This window comes from Nelumbo lutea, chromosome 8 (assembly GCF_056320005.1).
Source record: "Nelumbo lutea isolate HS-2025 chromosome 8, American lotus-T2T, whole genome shotgun sequence".
Classification (NCBI taxonomy): Eukaryota; Viridiplantae; Streptophyta; class Magnoliopsida; order Proteales; family Nelumbonaceae; genus Nelumbo; species Nelumbo lutea.
The window spans coordinates 57,394,797-57,417,182 of NC_142691.1; the positions used below are offsets into that span (position 1 = coordinate 57,394,797).

The following is a 22,386-nucleotide window of genomic DNA, read 5'->3' on the forward strand; positions in this document are numbered from 1 at the left end:
TGTGCTTGGTTCTTTCATGAAACATTGGATTGGAAGAGATATGAACCACTGCCTGATTGTCACAATAGAGCTTTATTGGAGTACTGATGTCATATCCTATCTCTTGTACAAGATTCCTCAGCCACACTAATTCATAAGCAGTATGTGCCATGGCCCTATATTCTGCTTCTACACTGCTTCTTGCCACAACTGTTTGCTTCTTACTTTTCCATGTTACCAGGTTATCCCCCAGAAAGGTGTAATAGCCTATGGTAGATCGTCTATCAGACATAGAACCTGCCCAATCAGCATCGGTGTATCCTTCTACTACCAGTTTTCCACCACTCCTGTACAACAAACCACGACCAGGAGCTCCTTTTAGATACCTCACAATCCTTAGCATTGCATTCTAATGTGGGACCAAAGGTTTCTGCATGAATTGACTCACCACACTAACCACAAATGAAATATCTAGCCGAGTAATGGTTAGATAGTTTAGTTTGCCTACAAGTTGTCGGTATCTGCCAGGGTCTTCAAATACTTCACCTATATCACTGCTCAGCCTCATATTTGTTTCCATAGGTGTCTTAGCCAGTTTAGTACCCAACAACCCTGTTTCTTCTAGTAAATCAAGCACATATTTCCTTTGACACAAATTAATGCCATGCTTAGATCTTGCTACCTCTATGCCCAAAAAATATTTCAACTTGCCAAGGTCCTTTGTCTGAAAGTGTTCCTATAGGAATGCCTTCAATCTGTCAATGCCCATTTTATCATTCCCAGTCACAACGATATCATCCACATACACCACCAATATTATTTTGCCTGCTGAAGTGTCAAAACTGAAGACAGAGTGATCAACTTGGCACTGTTTCATACCAAACTTCTTGACCACCTCACTGAACCTACCAAACCATGCTTGAGGGGACTATTTAAGTCCATAAATAGCCTTCTTAAGTCTGCATACCTTACCATCCTCCCCTTGAGCAACAAATCCGGGTGGTTGCTCCATGTAGACCTCCTCAAGCAAATCACCATGCAAAAAGGCATTTTTGATATCTAGCTGATGGAGAGGCCAATCATACATAGCTGCAAGGGAGATGACAACACGAACTGACCCTATCTTAGCAACCGGGGAGAATGTCTCTGTGTAGTCAATGCCATAGGTTTGGGAGTACCCTTTGGCAACCAGCCGCGCCTTCAGGTGCTCAACACGACCTTCTGACAAGTACTTAACACTATACACCCACTTACAACCGATAGCCTACTTCCCAAGAGGAAGAGCGGTGAGATCCCAAGTGTGATTATGATGCAAAGCAGAGAGCTCTTCTTCCATAGCACGACACCACTCTGGAGAGGTAAGGGCTTCCTGAACATCCTTAGGAACAACCACGGAGGATAACAAAGATATGAACTGGTGATGGGAGGCAGAGAGGTTGGTAAGTGAAAAAAAAATGGAAATAGGGTGAAGGGTGCAAGTACGTTTACCTTTCCAGAAGGCAATAGGAAGATCTAGGTCGGAGGCTGGTGTTGGAGTTGGAGCTGGATCTGTCGATGGTGATGAAGTTGGAGGAGCTGCAGCCGGTACATGCGGGCAATGTGTATACACGTGATGGATGGGTGGATGGTCAATCGACGGTGGTACCAGAGGCAAGGACATAGGCATGACTGGAACCAGAGGAGGTGGATAAGCCACATGAAGAGGAAGAGGAGGTGGTGATGTGGAGGAAGTAGCAGCACCGAACCCCACGAAGAATGGAGTAGACTCGAAGAATGTAACATCAGCACATACCAAGGAGCGACGAGAACTGGGATGATAACACTTGTACCCTTTTTGAGTTCGGGAATAGCCAAGGAAGATACACTTCAGGGAACGTGCATCTAACTTGTCAGTCCCGGGACCCAGATTATGAACGAAGTAGAAACACCCAAATACCGGAGGAGAAAGCGAAAATGGAGACATGTTGGGGAATAAGACACTAAAAGGAGAACGACCATCAATGATAGACGCGGGCATCTGATTAATTAAGAAACAAGAGGTGAGCATTGCATTACTCCAAAAGGTTTTGGGAACATTCATGTGGGGCATGAGGGAGCGTGCCGTTTCTACAAAATGGCGGTTCTTTCTCTTAGCAACCCCATTTTGTTGTGGAGTGTAGGTACATGAAGTTTGGTGTATAATGCCATGTTGGTCCAAGTATTCTTGAAAAGATGAAGACAAGTATTCACGACCATTATCAGAACAAAAAATTTTGATGTGAACGCCAAATTGATTGCGGATCTCAGCATAAAATTTCTAGAAGATGGCAAATAATTCACTTCTTTCTTTCATTAAATAGAGCCACGCCATTCTTGAACAGTCATCAACAAAAGTAACAAAATATCAGTATCCATTATATGACATCACTTTATAAGGACCCCAAACATCTGAATGAATTAAAGAAAAAAGACTCGACACACGGTTATCGACCCTAGAATGAAAGGGAACACGATGGTGTTTCCCAAATTGAAATGATTCACAATCTAAAACAGAAAGTTGACTCAATGAAGGGACTAAGGACTGCAACACTTTCAACGAAGGATGACCAAACCTACAATGCCACTAGAGAGGAGAAATGGATGACTGAAGGGCCGTTGACGTTCATCCACCACCATCAAGATAATACAGTCCAGCGGCTTCATGCCCTCCACCAATTTTCATCCCCGTCTTGAGATCTTGAAAAACACACATAGAAGGGTAAAATGTGATGGAGCACTTAAGGGACTTGGTCAGCTTACTAATAGATATAAGATTAAATGGAAGCTTAGGTACATATAAAACAGAGGATAGGGATACAGGGTCTAGGTCAACATTACCAACACCACAGATAGATGATGTGGAGCCATTAGCAAGGGTAACAGATTGTGATGTTGAGCAATGAGTGAGAGATGAAAACACACCTGGAGTTCCCATCATGTGATCGGAGGCTCCAGAGTCAATAATCCAGGGGTTGGGTGTGGATGCCAAACAAGCCATACCTGAGTGTGCAAAGGAAGTTGTGTTCTGCTGCGACTTGGATTGAACAAACCTCTCATACTCATCCCGAGGAACACTCACCATCCCCTTGCCTGGACCATCTAAGGGAGTAGAAGGCATCGGGTTAGCTGATCGGTTCTCCTGTCTAGAGCTGAAACTGGTGTCACTAGTCATGGCATGGTTGGCCCACGTCGAGGGAGGACCATGTAAGTCACAGTAGTAGTTAATGGGATGTCCATCCAAACCACAATGAGTACACTTCCGTGGATCCGAGCCATGTCCTCTACCACGAGCTCCCCCTGAATCTCTGCCTCCAGTACGACCACCACCACGGATATGTGTAGATCCACCACTACCACTCCTACCAGGCTGGGTTCCTTGAGCCCCACTTCTGCCACCTTGACCTCTCGACACTGCAAATGCTGATTTATCGGAGACATTAGAGTCCATAGATCCAATGGAAGCCCTCCGAAGACGAGCAAACACCTCCTCTAAAGATGGAAGAGTAGATCCCCCTAGTATCTGGGGTCGTACTGGTTCATACTCAGACTTCAGCCCCACCAGAAACCGTGTCACATCAAGCTACTCTCGTTGTTGCTGTTGAACTTTGACATCTGAAGTGAGAGGATGATAGACATTTAACTCATTACAGATATTCCTCACACTGGCATAGTATTCCTCAAGGCTCTGCTTTCCCTGTTGCAGATTGAGGTATTCCTGATACAATTGATATACCCTAGTGGTATTATCCTGACATGAATACAGTTTCTTAGCATGATCCCACACCTCTTTGGCTGTGTCAAGAAACATGGAGTTCACACTGATTTTGGGTTCCATACTGTTCCACTACCATGTAATGATCTGTGCATCTTCCTATTCCCAGTCTTCATACTCCTGAGAATTAGCGGGGGTTTCTCCTCTCTTATATGCTTCACTTTCTTCTTTGCCTTCAGAAAAACCTCTACAGACTTGGCCCATGGGACATAATTCTCTCCATTCAGTTTAATGGAAGTCATTGGGACATTCAGGTAGTTAGTAGATATCATGACACTAGGTTTACTATCACTGTTATCTGCCATTGCCGAATTCCCTTATCACTGAATTCTGAGCACTGAATTATGAGCACTACACACTGCACACTACACACAGACACTTCACCGAAATCTGCACACTGATTTCAACAGTAATAAATGCTGAGAACTGCAACACCACAAACCCTATTCACCGAAATCTGCACACTGATTTCAGCAGTATTAAATGCTGAAAACTACAACACCACAACCCCTACTCACCGAAGTCTACACACTGATTTCAGCGATATCAAATGCTGAAAACCACACTTGTAACACCACCAACCCTAATCCACAACTATAGGAAGTTTCACCATTAAGTAGACACTATTGCCCTTCGAATCACACACAAACCAGAATAAACCCTAGCATAAACCCTAGCATACTGCAATATGAAAACCCATCATCTGAACTGTACTACACCTCTCATGTATTCCATAACAGAAAAATATGCATAAAGAAAACTTTACCTCATTGCCTGAAGACCAACCACATGAAGGGCTGAGACACCACTGCACCACGCGTACCAGCCCTAACTAGGGCTTAGAAACCACAGCAACCAATCATCAACGATACAATCAGAGGCATAGGAACCTCTTAGGGAAGAGGGCGATCACTCCCAGTCTCCAACTCACAGCTGAGAAACCCAAGAGAAACCCTAATTCAAATGCGTAGAAGACAGAATTCTAGCAAGTCTGATTTGGTGAACCTCGCTCTGATACCATGTTGAAGTTTGACTTGCCCTAGAATTCTGTTTTGTTCGTTGACTGTAAAGTAAAGTAAACAGTAAAAAGTAGCAGAGGAAAGAAGAAGAGAGAAAAGAGAGGAAAGAGAGAAAGGCTGGTTCGAATTAGAGAAAAGTTATCCCTAGATTCTGCCAGACCTGTTATTATATTATTAACTTATTAGAAAAGACTTGAGTGCCCTTCTTTAAGTAAGAGGCACTCGAACTATCATAACCGTACACATCAACATTCTCAACAAGAACAAAGACTGAAATACCCCTTCACTAACACCACTAACACCTTGCTTCTTATTGAAATACTTTTCCCCTATTTTGGTAGAATACAAACACATAGCTTGTAAATTTGTAACCTGTAAGAACTAGAAAAGAAATATTTTTTAATATGCTACAGACAGCTAAGATGATGAGTTTAGTAATAGTAGTTTTTCCTCCAGTTGTGAAATGATTTCATTCTCTAAACTTCTATGCCCGGTTGAAGTTGATGTTCGACACCCTATTTAAAACAGAAAAATGTTAACTAGCATCTAAAGTAATAAATGGCACTTCAGCTTTGAGGTTGTACACATGGGCATTGGGCATAGACACCTCTCTAACATATTATGTCTCTTTACCACATTCTTGGTCAAAAAATCAGCCAAGGCATTAGTTGATTGTGGAGCTTAGATGAACAGCTATTTTGAGCAATGCCTTGACTTCTCTATATAGAAATCTGAGAGCCCATTGCCATTCTTGTTCTTCTTTCTGCAAAAGGTGAAGTAAATTATGTTAACTGAAAAAAATATACAATATGGTCCCCTGTACAAAGAGTTTTTGTACATTAACCTAACCTTTAAGGACCCCCCAGAAAATCTATATTCACAAAAGGGCGTGATAGATCAGTTCCACTAGAACAAGTATGAGTGGATAACAAAAATTTTATCATGCCCACAGCACAGGTAATAAACCTCCTCCTCTGGGCTGCACTTCTGTTCAAAAACTCTACTATTCCTTTCATTCTAGATTGCCCATAAAACTCCAGGGGCACCTCTGCCCAGCATGCTTTGCATTTTTTTGATCAGTAAGAATAGATTTTATTAAAATCAACTTGAATATTACTTCAAGGTGGGATGCAAAGCCTCAATTGCTGCTGACATACTCAATGCATCTGCGCCCAACATTATTACATGACCACCTGTAAGTCTAACCTATTTGTACAGGTTTGCATATTCTGCTGCTGACTTATCTGATTCAAAACTTGTTATAAGTCTTGCTTCACTTTTCCTTGAGGGTAGATCCAACAATTTGTTTCACTTTTCCCTGAAAATTTTGAAGTTAAAACGGGAAAAAAGAAAGTGTAAAAACATGTTGATTCCAGATCATAGTACTTTAAAAATATCAATCACATTAGAAGTTTAAGTAGTAGCAAATAAGATCCTACAAAGAGGTTAAGTGATAGAAAGAAATGGTTGATCAACTGAACTTTGTTAAGGTAGACAATTCAATCACTGACTCTAACTGTGATCACAGCGTACTTGAACTTGAAGTATGGCTATCAAATGACTGTACCAGAACTAATGTCTGTGAGGAAAAACTTTATAAGAATGGTCCATTTACAATCTTTTATTTGGAACTTTACTTGTTCCATTGTCTTGAGTTTGTATCAATTGAACAATTTGGATTGATTTACAAGGAACAACAGAATGATAGCAGTATTCAGTGAAAAATGTCAAACATTCATGGCTGCTCCATTATAACCTGACCCCCAAGGATGGGGAGAGCTTTCAAGGGAACAAGGAAAGATCTGATTGCCACATTTCAGGCTTAGATGGCGAGAATACAATAACAAGGGTAGATATGTTGGCCTTCTATAAGACTTTAAGGTAGGAGACTTTTCTAGCCTAGAGAGTAGATGGAAGGATCACGAAAACTTAGAAGCTACATTCTACATACGGGGATTCCAACTCTGCTACCAAATTAGATGCATAAACATGTGAACTGCTGGTATATCTGGTAGTAGTACAGATATAGGCTTTGTGGCCCAGTATTCCTAAGTGCACACATACATACATACATGGTAGACTGGATACAGATCTAGGCTTTCTGGCATTTTTCTAGCACAAAGTGGCCACTTGAAGCCCATGTTCTCACTCTTGTTGGCCCAAGATTTTACCATTGAACCAAATAATGGGGTTGTGTGTGTAAAATTATTGGGTGACACGCTTGTATATTATAAAAAAGCTTTGAACTCGTTTGGGACAAGGTCCAGTTCTTATAGCTCCTCTTATAATAGGATGCTGAAAAGGGAACATGGTTTCAGCATCTTAAGTAGTAAGATTTAAGCTAGCTCCATTCTACCCATTGTGGAGGCCCTGGTCTTTCTTAATGAAGACTTTACGAGTAGATAAGTAGAAAGAAATAGGAATTGAGATACCAAATCATGGTTCTGATGCTAACCTGTTTATGAGCAGAAATTTGTTCAACCATCAAAAGGTTGAAAGTTGGGCTGTTGTGATCTTCTTATCTTGTTGTGACATACATAGTGTTGTTAGAGGTCTAATCAAATGTGAGGAACAAAAAGGAATTGAGATGCCAAATCAAGGATGGTGTCAGCGAATCGCAATTCAACCAGGTCCTGAACATTGAACTGGATCAAATCATTGAGGTTATTTTTTGATGGTTGCAGATGATAGTAATAGTAAATACTGTAAAAAAATATGATAGAAAACATAATAGAACTTAGTTGAAGAGAGAAAAATTAGTAGTATTATGGTATTTCTCTCTGACGGTTGAATTAGTACAAAAGAGGGGTTTTTATAATAGATGGAGTCGGTTGAAGGTGAACCGACTTACACTGAACAAGGACAGGCATTAACACACCTTGGGAGCAGAATCGGCTAACATGGGAACTAACTAATCTTGGGAGGTGTAACGACACATATTGGAAAGAAACAAACTTTGGAAGTAGCTTAACTTTACTGTTCCTCGAGAGAGCATATTCAAATGTCTTTTGAAAATGTGTAGCAACATTTAATACTCCTCCTCGATACACATTTCAGCAACTTCAATCATGTCTCGTAACAATTTGAACTTGCCTTTTGGCAGAGCCTTTGTGAATATGTCAGCTATCTATTCTTCAGTTTTGCAATGTCTGAGTTCTATTTCTTTGTTTCCTTCAACTTCTCTGATAAAGTGATACTTGATCCCAATATGTTTGGTTCTGTTGTGAAATATGAGATTCTTTGCCATTGCAATAGCAGATTTGCTATCACAGTAGATTTCAGTAGCACCAACTTGTGGTTCTCCCGTGCCATCAAATATCCTTTTGAGCCATATAGCTTAGCTCGTTGTTATTGCTGCTGCAATATATCCTGCTTCAGTTGATGATTGAACACAGTTGCTTGCTTCTTTGAAGCCCAAGAGATTATCCCTGATCCAAGTGTGAAAGCATAACCAGATGTACTTTTCATGTCATCTACCGAACCTGCCCAGTTACTATCTTTGTAGCCAATGAGCTTAGAGTCATGTGTTACTGTACCAAATTCCATAGCTCTTTGTACCTTGTAAATACCTTAGTATTCTTTTAGCTGCTCCATGGTGGACTTGACTTGGATTCTGCATGAATCATGATAGTAGACTAACCGCATACATGATGTCTGGTCTTGTAGCAGTTAAATAGAGAAGGCTTCCAATCATACTTCGAAATTGTGATCCATTTGCCTTTGGTGAGCCATCTTCCTTTTTGAATGCTTTAGTGTTGTCTAGTGGAGTGGAAACTGTTTTGCACCCCTCCATTTTGAATTTCTTCAAAAGAGTTTCCGTATACTTCTTTTGTGAGATGAATGTCCCTTCTTCTTCTTGAGTTATTTCAATTCAAAGAAAATAGTGCATTAGGCCTAAATCAGTCATCTCAAAAGTCTTCATCATGTCTTCTTTGAACTTCTTGACCATCTTCTCATTATTTCCAATATAAATAAGATCATCAACATATAGAGAAACAATGAGAGTGTCATTTGTACCTTGAGTTTTGATGTAGAGTGTTGGCTCACTATAGCTCCTCCTCAATCCTTGCTCCAAGAAGTAATTGTCGATTCTGTTGTACCAAGCTCGTGGAGCTTGTTTTAAGCCATATAGTGCCTTCTTTAATCTGAGAACTTTGTCTTCTTGTCATTGCACCATGAACCCTTGAGGTTGCTCCATATAGATTTCCTCCTTAAGATAGCCATTGAGGAATGCAAATTTTACATCAAGTTGAAAAGTTTTCCATTTCTTCTGTGCAACTAGTGCTATCAATGCCTTGATTGTGTCAAGGCGAGCAACTGGAGCAAATGTCTCATTGTAGTTGATACCATATTGTTGTGAGTATCCTTTGGAAACTAGCCTTGCTTTAAGCTTCTGGATCGAGCCATCTGAGTTAAGCTTTGTCTTGTAGACCCACTTAATTCCAATAGTGTATTTGTCTTGTGGACGATCCACAAGCTCCCAAGTTTCATTTTTTTTCAATCATTTTTATCTCTTCATCCATAGTTTTTCTCCATTTTTCTTCCTTAAAAGCTTCTTTAAATCTTTCTAGTTCTATGATCATCAAATTGCATGCTTCATATATTTCTGTTAAGGATTTAGTTCGCCTTGGTGGTGAATCCAGAGTAGACTGTGAAGCTTATTCCGGTTCCGATTGTGTTGGCAAACTGATTTGATCATGATCTTCTTCAATTCTTTGACTTGGTAATAGAGGCAAGTTGATAGCCTTTCTTTCAACTTCTTTTGTCTCCCAATTGTATGCAGCATCCTCGTCAAAGCTTATGTCTCAACTGATTATGAGTTTTTCTTTACTTAAGCTATAGACTCGATAGCCTATTGATTGAGTGCTATAGCCTAAGAAAATTACTTTCTCAGTCTTCTCATCCAATTTGCCTCTTTTCTCCTGTGGGACATGGGTGTAGAATATGCATCCAAAAACTCTGAGATGCTTTGCTGATGGTTTTTGCCCACTCCAAGCTTCAATTGGTGTCTTATCTTGCACATCTTTAGAAGGACATCTGTTGAACAGATAGACAACAGTGCTTACTGCCTCTGCCCAGAAAATTTTGGGAAGACCCTTTTCCATGAGCATGGCTCTTGCAATCTCCATAACTGTTCTGTTTTTTCTTTCTGATACTCCATTCTGTTTTGGAGAATACCCGACTGTAAGTTGATGCTACATGCCTTCATCTTCACAGAACTTGTTGAATTCATTAGAAGTGTATTCTTTGCCTCTGTCACTTCTTATGGTCTTGATGTTGTGACCACTTTGCTTCTCAACACGGGCTTTGAATTTTTTAAAAATATTAAAAACCTGTGATTTTTCTCGCAAAAAATAAACTCATGTCATTCTAGTATAATTATCAATGAAGATGATGAACAACCTATTTTGATTATTTGATGGAGTATACATTGGACCACAAACATCTGTATGAATTAACTCCAATGGCTCTTACGCTCTCCAAGCTTTGCCGGATAGGAAGGGTTGTCGATGTTGTTTTCCAAGCATACACCCTTCATAGACATTGTTGAACTCCTTGATAGCTGGTAGGTCACGCATCATGTTCTTCTGCTGAAGAATCCTTAATCCATGGAAATTAAAGTGTCCGAATCTTCTATGCCATAGCCACGACTTGTCCTCTTGTGCTTGCATTGTTATGTAACTTGCATCTCTCAATTGAATGGAAAAGCATCTGTTTTCTATCATTTTTCTTTTTGAAATTTGAAGGGACTTGTCTTGCTTATCATAGATTGTGCAAGAGTTTCCCCCAAAATGTAAAGAGTAACCTATTTCTATCATTTGGCCCACATTGAATAGATTTTGATCAATATTGGGGACCAAAAGTACATCATTTATGTATTTCTTGCCTTGTTTTGTGTCAAATACAATGGTGCCTTTGCCGGTTGCTTCCAAGAAGTCGTCGTTACCAATTTTGACTTTTGTCTTGATTTTATCAAGACTATGAAAGATGCTTTCATTTTTAGTCATATTGTTACTGCACCCACTGTCAAGATACCAAGTATCATTTTTTTCTTCTATTGCAGAATGACAAGCATAAAAAAGATTATTTTCCTCATTTTTCTTTTCTAAAAAATTAGCTTAATGGGTTTTCTTGATTCTACAAACTTTTTCAACATGGCCAAATTTTTTACAGTTTTGGCACTGTGGTTTTCCTTTGAACCAGCAATCTTTCTCCAAGTGGTTTTTCTTCTTGCAAATACCACATGAAGAATACTTGTCATTATTTTCTTTTGGTTTTCCTTGTGACTTTCTTCCATCAACACTTGTTTTATGAGACCGCAAATTAACTTTAGACTGAAAGGTAGCTTCAACTGAATTTTCATTCTGCTTGTCACGCCTATTTTCATATGTCTCGAGAGAGCCCATCAATTCAGTGGGTGATAGTTTTTCTAGATCATTTGTTTCTTCTATCACCGAAAATATTGGATCATATCTCTCTCTACAAGAGATTAGAAGTTTTTCGACTATTTTCTTGTCAGAAATAGTCTCCCAATAGGCTCTCATTTGATTTACTATTTCTTTTATTCTAGAATAGTAATCTTTTGCAGTCTCAATATCCTTCATCTTAAGATTTTCAAAATCCCTTCTAAACTTCAACAATTTAACAGTGCGTACCATGACAGATCCTTGAAACTCCTCTTGCAGTGTATCCCATGCTTCTTTTGTAGTTGATGCGCCCATGATTCGAGGAAATATCTCCTCAGCCATTGCTTGTTGCAAACAGAATAGTGCTTGACAATCCTTTTGCTGATTCTCTTCATAGATCTTCTTTTGATTTGCTGAAAGAGTGGAAGTATCTTCAGCAATGCAAAATCCTTCCTCAACAATTCTCCATAAACTTTGTGACCGAAAATAGGTCTTCATTTTAATGGACCAAAAGTCATAGATTTCTCCATTGAAGATTGGTAGATAAAGGGTGGAACGATTGGCTTCTGCACACATTATGTTTAGAAGAAATCACGCCCAAGAGATTGATCGAACGGGCTCTGATACCACTGATGGTTGCGGATGATAGTAATAGTAAATACTGTAAAAAAATATGATAGAAAACAGAATAGAACTTAGTTGAACGAGAGGAAAATTAGTAGTATTCTGGTATTTCTCTCTGATGGTTGAATCAGTACAGAAGATGGGTTTTTATAGTAGATGGAGTCGGTTGAATGTGAACCGACTTACACTAACAAGGACATGCATTAACACACCTTGGGAGCAGAATCGGCAAACATGGGAACTAACTAATCTTGGGAGGTGTAACGATACATATTGGAAAGAAACAAACTTTGGAAGTATCTTAACTTTACTATTAAAAAAAAGAGCAGATTCAAATGTCTTCTGAAAATGTGTAGCAACATTTAATACTTTTGCTAAAATAACCGCCCCTTTTGTCAACAGTTTTGGAAGGAGCCTCTGAGGAAATGGATATAAGAACTTTTTCTCTGTTTCCCTTTTTATTGTTTTTCAGGCCTGCAAGTTCCTAGATGAGAAGTGAGCTCCAAAGTTCATGGTGATTGTTGCACAGAAAAGTGACCACACCCCATGGGAACTGTGGTGCCATAAAATGCTTTGAAACTTACTAGTTCATCTGGATTCAAAATGATATGTCATAAAGTGGCATACTATTTGTCCATGGGATGAATGCAGAAAATTGCTATCTTCAAGTATGGCGTGTTCTAATATGCCTGCGTGCAAAAAGCAGCGAATTTCCATTTTATAAAGATCCAATTATCCATCTCTTCAGCCCTCCCTGTGGTCGAATAGCTAGGTTTCGTGATAGCGTGAGCAGTTCCATGTTCTGCTGCTAGATTGGGGCACAGGGTTATTTTGTTAGAGTGTGTGGTTGTGTGTGAGTGGGTCTAAAATCATGGATCATGTGGAACAATTATGGAGCTTCCACTTCTTCCTGAGGTAGAAGTGGAGCTTCTCTATTTTCCAGTGGGGTATCTTGAGATAGTGTGGCTGTCTAGTACAATTTACCTGCTCCTTATTCTACTTGAAACTCTTATATGGCTTATTGACTGGAGAGGATATTGAGATTCATGTTGTATCCTGCCTTTTATTCAGTAGTGTGCCTTTTGATATTTTCTAGAATGTTTGGGCCCCTCTTCTGTTTGCCTTTTCTAATGCTTGCTGCTACATTTGGCTGTCCATGTTTGACAGCCTGGGCTTTCCATAGTCTCTCTGTGTGAAACATAAGCCCACATCCATGCATCCAGTGCCTTTACCATTAGTCCATTACATGGAGTTTGTGTGGATTAACATGTCATGCAAACATAGCCCTGTGGAGGGCAAAGGCTGTCTAATGGTTACCGATTGTTCACTAGTGGTAGATATCTAGAATGATTGGTCGAGATATATATGGCATGTTGAAACTGTAATATGTTTTTGCAATATTTACATTTTATGTCTTTCTTTGGGGTTCTAATTGATTATGCTGATTTACTAAATATTGTTATAACCAGTCCACTTATTTGTGCAATTTCTGAAGCCGACTTCAGACATGTTGTCAACATTGTGATGTTTCTGTAGTGTGCGAGACAAGGGTTTGCATTGGGGTTGACTATTGTTGTTGGTGCTATTCCTAGCATTAGAGTGGAGTCTTTGATGAAATTAATAGTTAATTTGTTAGAGGTCTCTTCTTCAATGAAGGGTCAGGTAAGTACATGCTAAATCATGCTTTGAAGAATACTGGTATATAGTTGTCACTCTCTGCATGTAATATTTTTCAGTTCCTTCTTTATGCAATTTCAGGAAGTAAGGGATTGTCTTTTAGGTCGTTTGTTTGCTTATGGCTCTCTTGTCCAATCTGGGCGAATATCTCAAGGGTGGGTTCCCAATAAAAACACTCCTCTTGTCAAGGAATTCATCAACCATGTCGTCTCTCTTGCTGCTAAGAAGCTCTATTTAAAAGAGCCAGCTGTCTTGGATGTTTTAAACTTGGTTGAACAGGTATTTTATTCTCATCTAATTTTTATGAGAATAATTATGCTTTGTTACCTGTAAAACATGTTAAGTCTTTATAACAATCATCTACAGTGATTTTAACGCTGTTTAGATTCATGTTTTTTTATCAGTCTCATTAAACATTCTATACTACCTTTAGGGATTGTTTGTCCCTATTTTTATAGAGTTGCATTACCATTTATAAATTAAAGAATCATCTATGAGGCATAAACAAACAGCAAGAGTATGGTTATACAACAAAGACTTAATTCAAAGCTCACTAGGAATAAGAACGAAATCTCCATTGTGGTTTAAAAGAGAGGCCCCACCCTACCCTGTTACTAGATATAAAAGAAGAACAAAAATTGCTTGCTTGAACCACACAAACACACACATAGAGGAGCTCTTGCTGCTATCAATTATCTATAACTGATTTTTGCAGAAATCCATGACGTAACTATTGGACAATTTCGTGTCTTGAATGAACACAAGATATGGGGCCAAATTATACAAAACAGTTTATAATAGGGCTGAGTTAACATGTTTTATACGAAGGCCTCCATATAAATTAGTAAAATATCGTTTGGTCATTTGCAATAAAAAATTGCTGTCCCTTGACGTATCAGATCAGTGAAACAGGACTAGTGCATCTAAAGCTACAACTGTTGGAATAAGGCTTTATAGATATGATTAAGTTGGATTATTTTTGTTTCAAGTTTTAATTTGTTTCCTTTTTATTTGTGGAATGGCAGTTTGGAGAAGAGAAATGGAGGTTAATGGAGGTTAATGGATTGATGTGGGTGCAGGAATGGCATAGAACTGAATGCCTAAGGGGTGCAACTTGGGTAAGCCTGGGTTAGGCATATGTTAGAATTTGAAAGGGCTTGGTCTGAGAGCCTGGTTCTAATGCAGTGGAGTTTCTTTAAATTTGGTAACCAATTTGCTGGACCCCTTTGAATGAGTTGTGTAACCATTCCCCCAGAATCAAATTCTCTCTTTGCTAACCATCTGCCAGCCCATTGCAGTTCTATAAGTCCACTGAACAACAACAAACCTGTCCCTTTTTAACTCGGAAATCTCCCTCATGATGTGTTTGTACTACCAAGGACATCTTCATTACAAACCCACTCTACCACCACTTTAAAATCCCCTTCAATGATGATATTGGTTAATTTGGTTCTCTTGGCAAGCTTCAACCCTTGTAATACTACTAGGATTTCAACTAGAACTGCATCCCCTATCTGTACTGACATTTGTAGGATCCACTTGGAAAGACACAAATTTTGATCCATTTGTAGGATCCACTTCGAAGGACATCTGTACTGACATTTGGTTAATTTAGTTGCATTTTTTCGAACTATCATCAGTTGCAAAATTTTGATCTTATAAATAACTTAAATCGACATTCTTTTGTAGCTCAAGTGTCAAACATCTAAGTTGGCCAAAGTTAGCCCTTACAAAGTGAGAAAACAATATTCTTTTAAAGATTTTCACTTCATTTTACTTGATCTTGTATTTTGAGCATTGACCAATTTTTTACCGATAAACATAATCCACTCCCTAACAATTTATATGGTATGGTTTGCAGGTTCAACCATTTAATGGATTTGCATTGGAAGACATGTTACATTGTCTTGGAAATTGGAATTTTTTTAATTCCTTGTACTTTTATGCATCAATTAGATATTGTATTTAAACAATTTATTTTGGATATTATAATAATAAATAATTCAATTAATAGATTTTTGTTTTAATTACATTTTTTATTTAATTTTTTTTATGTGTCACAATATCAATTGTCCTGATATTTTTATTAAACAGGTATTAAATTGAGATTTGTCATAGAATTAAGCTAGTATAAAAAATTAACCATAAACAAGCTATAAGGCGGCGGTCAAATAGGAACTAAGCCGACGGCTTAAACCGCCACCTAAGAAGGAACTAGAATCTTCATTGGCCTAAGGCGGCGATCAAATAGAACCTAAGCCAGCGTTTAGACCGCCACCTAGAAAGGTAGGTAAGATTTTGATTGACCGAAGGTGGTGGTCAAATACAATCTAAGCTGGCGGTCAAAACTGCCACCTTTATAAAGCTAAGTCGGTGATTTTGACGTATTGCCGGTTTAGAGTTAATTGAACCGTTTTAGATCGACCTTCAAGGGCGGCGGTCTTGACCTAAGCCGGAAGAGGATTAGGGGGCGGAATGAAGACTGTCACCTTAGATCAAAGCCGGTGGTCTTAAGGCCTAAGCCGATTTAGACCAATTTTCTTGTAGTGAATTCTAGATGATCATAATGTATCCATAATTTTCAATGGTGTATCAAATTAATTACTATCTTAATTTAATTAATAAGAATATAATAAATGTGTCTAGTTTAATTATTCGAAATAAAAAAAAAAAATTTAAGTATCAATAAAAATTTAAAATAATTTTTTTTTTAAATTAAAAATTAAAATAAAACTTTTTAAATTTTTAGATGTGAAAAGAATGAATGGGGAGGTATCCTAGGGTTTGATAAGGAGAGGGGAGTATGCTAATATAGTAGGAGGGGTGCCTTTCTGGGTTTAGCAGATAGGAGGCGCCCGCCTATACTCAGTTTTTCACAAAAACACCCCGTCTCTCAGTTAGAATTCTCAATAGCTTTCCAAAATATGTAGAAAACTCTGTAATTTCTCAGTTTTTACTCATAAGTTGCATAGGGACCCTCAGAGGTCACAACATTGAATTTAACAGAAAAATGGTACAAATTAGTTCGTCTAAGGTCTAAAATACCCCTAAAATGATGCCATAAGGCATCGAAATACAGAGTTATAAGAATGTTGGTGTGTGAAGGTTATATGGGCTTATGTGAAATATTTTGCTATTTTGACACAATTGGTTGTTGTGGTGTTCATGAACATTTGCTAATTACAAGAATACCATTATTTGTCTCATTAAATTTTCTACTAAGTATATATAAGAGTTCCATTATTTTTCACATTGAGTTTTTTACTAATTACAAGAATGCCATTGAAAGCAATCATTGCCTCTTTTTTAGTTGTGCATATCACATTGTATTTTCATATAGTTATAAGAGTTTCATCAACATTTAATTACAATTTTTTCACAAAATTGTTATTTTTTCTTTTCTTTTCATTTATTACCCCTTCTCTCTCTCCCTCTCCCTCTCTCGCTCTAGGGTTTGTCAATAGGTCATTTGGACCAGATGGACCTTAACCTATTGGATCTGTTCGGTTTTAGTTCCTGATACATTATCCTGATATTTTCAATAGTTTTATTATAATTAGGTCCATCAGGTTAGACCAAAGAACCTAATCATTTTGGTTGTGTCTAGAATTAAAGACCTTATCAAGTCCGATTCAGTTCTAGGTCCTTAGTAATTCTTGTCGGGTCGGTTCCGATTTTGCCAAGACCCAACCCAACCTTCTCTCTTTCTCTTTCCACTCCAACTCTCTCCATGAATTTTTAATATTATTTACAAGATAATAATTTTCTAATTAACTAATATAATTAATTAATTAATTAATTCCTCTAATTATGTCTCGCCTAGGCAAGCCCCGTGTTGGGATGAATGTTTAATATTACTTACAAGATAATAAATATTTTTAACATATTTATTAATTAGTCAATATAATTAATTAATCGTTTAATGAAGTTCTCTAATTTTGTTTCATCTAGGCCAGACCCAAGTTGGGATTGAAGTATTAGAAACAAACTCAACTTGGAAATTTGTGGGTCTAATGCAAAGAAACTTGAGCCCAAGCCCTGAGTTTTTGAGTTAGGTCGGGCTTAGTTTGATTTGGCCTAAGCTTAGTTGGAAATTAGTGAGCCTAATGTGGTACTTGTTGTACCATACCTAGGATATTTTCAGACCTGCACAAACTAGGTTTATCTAGGATTCCTATGATCAGATTGTGTGGATTAGATTTTAGGGATAAATCAAATTTGATGTAAAATAGGGTAGGAAATAAAAATTTTTCTTTCAATGTTATGGATAGCACTAAACCTCAAAGTAATCATAAGAGGAACAGTAGAGTGATTGCATCCATGCTTTGTTGCAATTAATTGCCTCCACAATGAATCTACCTTTTTACCAAAACTCGACAAAAATTTTTCAAGCAATGCTTTGTTCATCGGTCCTACTGGTCTAATTTCAGTACTGGCATGTCAGTGTAAATTAGTCCAGTGAAGTGAAGGGTAAATTCTTAGCTAATTAATTAAGTATATTTTTACTGTTCTAAAATAGACCAATACTATATAATCGATTAATATTTTTTTTATCGTTATCTGACTGTTATAACTTCTGAAAATACCCAATTTATCCTTATTATAACCCTATTCGAGCTCTGGCATTTGAAACCCCATTCGAACCCAATTGATCGGAAAACACTACTTTGGCATTTGGAGTTGTAGCAGCAATTACAGATATCCTCCCACACTCGGCAGATCTTCGTCTTATAGAGGTTGTTCCCCGATGACGACGAGCCAGAATCTGGCCCCGATCTCGTATGTTCACCCGTCACTGAACCGACCAGAATCCCGTACATTACTAGTACGTCCTCTTCAACTTTATCCGGCGTGGCAAAAACCGGCACCGACCTTGACGGCGGGGGTCTCTAGGTGCCATCTGAACAGTGTTTTTTTCCCTTTTTTCGCTCCACCTCCATCCTGAAAGGCTCGTTCGTACATGAGGAAAGGAGAGGTAGAAGCCATTCCTCCCACGCTTGGCTATCTCCATCTTATAGAGGTTGATCCCCGATGATGAGTCAGAATTTAGCCCGACCTCGTACGTCCACCCGGCACTGAATCGACCAGAATCCCGTTCATCACTAGCGTCCTCTTCAACTCTAACCGGCGTGGCGAAGACCGGCGGCGACCTCGGCGGTGGGGTCTCCAGGTGCCATTTCAATAGTGTTTTTTTCCTGTTTTTTCTCTCCACCACCATCCCTAAGGGGCTTGTTCGTACATGGGGAAAGGAGAGGTAGCGGGCATTTCTTCGGCGACGATTAGTCGGGTCTGATTTACTGCAGTCGTTTCTTCCATCCTCCCACATAGCCTGAATCTCCAACCCCTACACAAACAACATCGATAATTTTGAAAGATTAAGGTTGTTCGGTTGTTTTTTCCATTCCTAGAGGCAGACTCTGTTTTCCGGTGGGCATTTTTACATGGAAGCTCCAGCTGTTTCTTCCACGAAGCTCATCGGCCAGTTGCCAAAATTTAGGTTGGTTGTCCACCGGGATGGAGAACAGAGGACAGAGGATCTAATATTACATCGGACCGTGAAACCCCTGCAACAACCTAACACAGGTCCTCTGTCCTCTTTTCTCCATTGCCGGTGGGGAAGCACCCTTTCCGAGTTAAATTTTAGGTGGCTTGTATTGCACTTGTTAGATTCAACCTTGCGTCCGATAGATTGAAACGATGTGCGTCACATCCAGACCTCCACAGGTCACTGGTGCTGTCTGAGGTGTCTGAAGTGAATAACTTGGCCTTTTCAAGCGTGCAGTTTACCGGCTCCGTGGTAGACTGATAGGCCATAGCAATGTCCACCATCCCTCATGTTAAAAGATTGACTGCAACCTCCGGTCCCTTGTTTTCCGGGAATCCTAGAAATTCCCAATCCCCTCGATGTGGGCTCCACACCGATCTGATACTCCCGTGCCCCAAGTGCAGTCCTTGCACCCTTCGCCAAAGTTTATCGATTCCACCAAGTTTCACCCGCTACTCCTCCATCGCTCCAATATATCCCCTCGTGGCTCTTCGCCATCACCTCTGTCATCGATAATCCATTCATTCTGTGGTCCGAGCGGTGAAAACCCCTTCGGCTGCTGTTTGGTGAGAAATGTAAAGGTGAAAATTTGAAGAAAAATTTACACTTAATCAATTGTAATAAATAATAGGGATAGTGTTAGTCATTTCAGACAGTAAGAACACACTTAATCAATTAACTAAACCATAAGAATAGTTTAAAAAATTTACCCAAATCCAAACGTGTTCATGTCCATTTATAAGAGAAGTGTTATTCTGAAGGTTCACATGATTTTTGAGTAATGGTTGTGAATTCTCAAGTCATGATTACGATAACCTGGGGATTCATTTTATTGGAGATAAAATGTTGAGTTATTTCTGTGGAAGCTCAAGTTTCTCCTATGAATTCATTAAGAAGCCTCTAATCTCCTTGACTGCACATCAGTAGTGGAGCTAAAATTGTTCTCTTTATAATGTATACATAACATATATTTAATTGTTGTGTGTTTAACCAGACTGGTTTGTATCTGCTTCTTCAGGTTTTGACCAACTGCTTGTGTGATCCAGGACATTTTGCTGGTTGCAATTTTACTGTCTTAACATTTAATGCAAGATGAAAGTGTCATTGTGTTTTTTCAGTTTACAACACCAGGCTCATTGCTGCTTCTTCACTGAGAAATACCAAGGTAGGCTCATAGTATTATCCATCAAATACTAGCCAAGCCAGTATAAACAAAAGCTACCAGCAAACAAGATGGTATTAGTAGATAACTTCTAAGTAAATTATTGAAGTTTTGCAATTAATCTACCTTCATTAATGACCATTTTAAAGAAAATAAAATTATTTCACAAACCTTATTACCAATTATAAGGATACTATAGAAACTACTCCCAAAACTCTATGAGATTTAATGTAACCATACTAATGCTTGCTTTTAGTTCCTCAAATTTTGGGTACCAAACTTAAAAGGGACCAAAATTGCTGCACTTACTTCATCTTCTTTAAGGGGTTTTCTTGGATTTCTCCAAACCAGATAAGAGAATTTGGACCTCAACTTCCTCTGGCTCCTTTGTGTTTGCTTCTTTTCTTATGCCTTGACTACCTCTTCTACCTCACCACTAGTTCTGCAGGCCAAAGAAGTTTGGTGTAGACTACTCCCCCCAAAAATTAGGGCTTTTTTGCTTGTCCCCCAGAAGTGGTTTTTGTACAATGCAAATGAAGAAACCACCTACCACCTATTAATCTCAGCACAACTTCCTGTTTTACTTCTAGTATTCAACATTTGTTTTTCTCTATATCTGTTTTCAGGTGTAACCACCAGATGATGTGGAAAATCCTTTCAAGTTGTCTTTTTTCATCCTTCCAAGTAAGAGTGGGTGAATAATGTGGAGATGCATGAAGGAAGCAATTTATAGATGATAATGAGAAGGAAAGAAAAAACAATGATTTTTAAGGAGATGAGTAGATCAAAGAAAGACAAATTTCAAAAAAAAAAAAAAAGAAAAAGATAAAAGTAGTTCATCAGATCAAGTCCCTAAACCTATTTAATGGTTTCTCACTTTCTCTAAACGTGATATTAGTTGAAGCTGGAAACAATGGCATCCACCACCATCGCCAGAACTACACTCTCTAAGAGTTGAATTCCTCCTCTATATACCCAAATCAAACTAAATTTTGATGGATGCAGCATTGGAAGTGGTGAGTTTCTAAGATCTGAAGTGCCTATTGTGCTCTGGGGCTTGATCTTGAGTGCTTCACTCTACATTGGAGGATTAGAGTTGGAGGGAGATTAAAGTGGTCACAGGGCGGCAGAGAAGTGGTTCCCAAGATTCATGGCAGCACAAAAATGCTATAAGAGAAATTGAACAGCTGGGAATAATAGGAGCCAATTATACATGGACTGAAGGATTAGCAAACTTGGTGGAATATGCAAGGCAAGGCAAGGCTAAACAGTTAATAGAGTTAAAATGTTCTGTGGCGACAGAGAATTTTGTAAATTCAATATCTATTTTTGGGGAAAGGGAAGAGGTAGGTAGAAATGTTGGACCATTCTAGGGGTGCTTAGCACTTCTTGTTTATACATCCAATCTTTTATAACAATTAATAAAAGTATTTGTTTTTGATTAAAAAAAAAAACTTAAAGATAGCTTTTGGGAGATTACTGATGGAAAAATTGGCCTAGGATTAAGGAAATGATAGGAACCCACTAGATGACCTACTCTAGGAATTCTTGAATCAAATTGCTATGCGCACCCAGAAGCTAGAAAACAAACTGTAGTTGATCAGATTAAAACTTTAAGGAAACTAAGTCCTTAAAGAATCCAATCTTGAAGATGCCACAAAAGTTTATCATTCCCTTGAAAAGTCAAGATATTGTATTCTACCAAGAACACAAGAATGCAAAGCTAAGCTTGCTGAATAATACCAATAATGGAGATCGAGGTACTGGCCAAATGGTTCAAGCTAATATTCCCAAATATTCTCAAGATCCTTTGCAAGGAATCGGTGGACCAATGACTAGGGCAAGAACAAAGAGGATGAAAAAGGCTCTACAAGGTTTAATCATGGAAGTGCATGACAAAGAGGCTGTTCTAAAAGATTCTAAGACTGTTCTAGCAGTTCCCAAAACTTCACCAAGGATAACCACCTATGTTTATGTGCAAGACGATGTATAAGGCTTAGAATTTGAAGAACAAAGCTTGAGGGGCTTGGCACATGGACATGATAAGAAAAGACCCAACTTGCATGCCAAGATGTATTGATGGGCTTGTTTTGTCTTGTTGGGCTTGTTTTGTCTTGTTTTGTTTTATTTTGACTTTTCTATGCTTATTTGTCATTAGTTGTAGTATTTTAGAAAGATTCCTA

At 38.6% G+C, this 22,386-nt stretch overlaps 1 long non-coding RNA gene and 1 pseudogene across 1 annotated transcript; one reads left to right on the plus strand and one right to left on the minus strand.

The window, feature by feature from the left end:
- Window positions 1-9,446: 9,446 nt before the first annotated feature.
- On the minus strand, window positions 9,447-11,771 carry LOC148844351 (uncharacterized; annotated as a pseudogene).
- A 6,353-nt stretch (window positions 11,772-18,124) lies between these two features.
- LOC148844352 (uncharacterized) lies at window positions 18,125-21,657 on the plus strand. The gene is made up of 3 exons (XR_016103065.1): window positions 18,125-18,666; window positions 20,088-20,206; window positions 20,830-21,657. It is a non-coding gene; the product is annotated as an uncharacterized LOC148844352 (long non-coding RNA).
- Window positions 21,658-22,386: the final 729 nt, after the last annotated feature.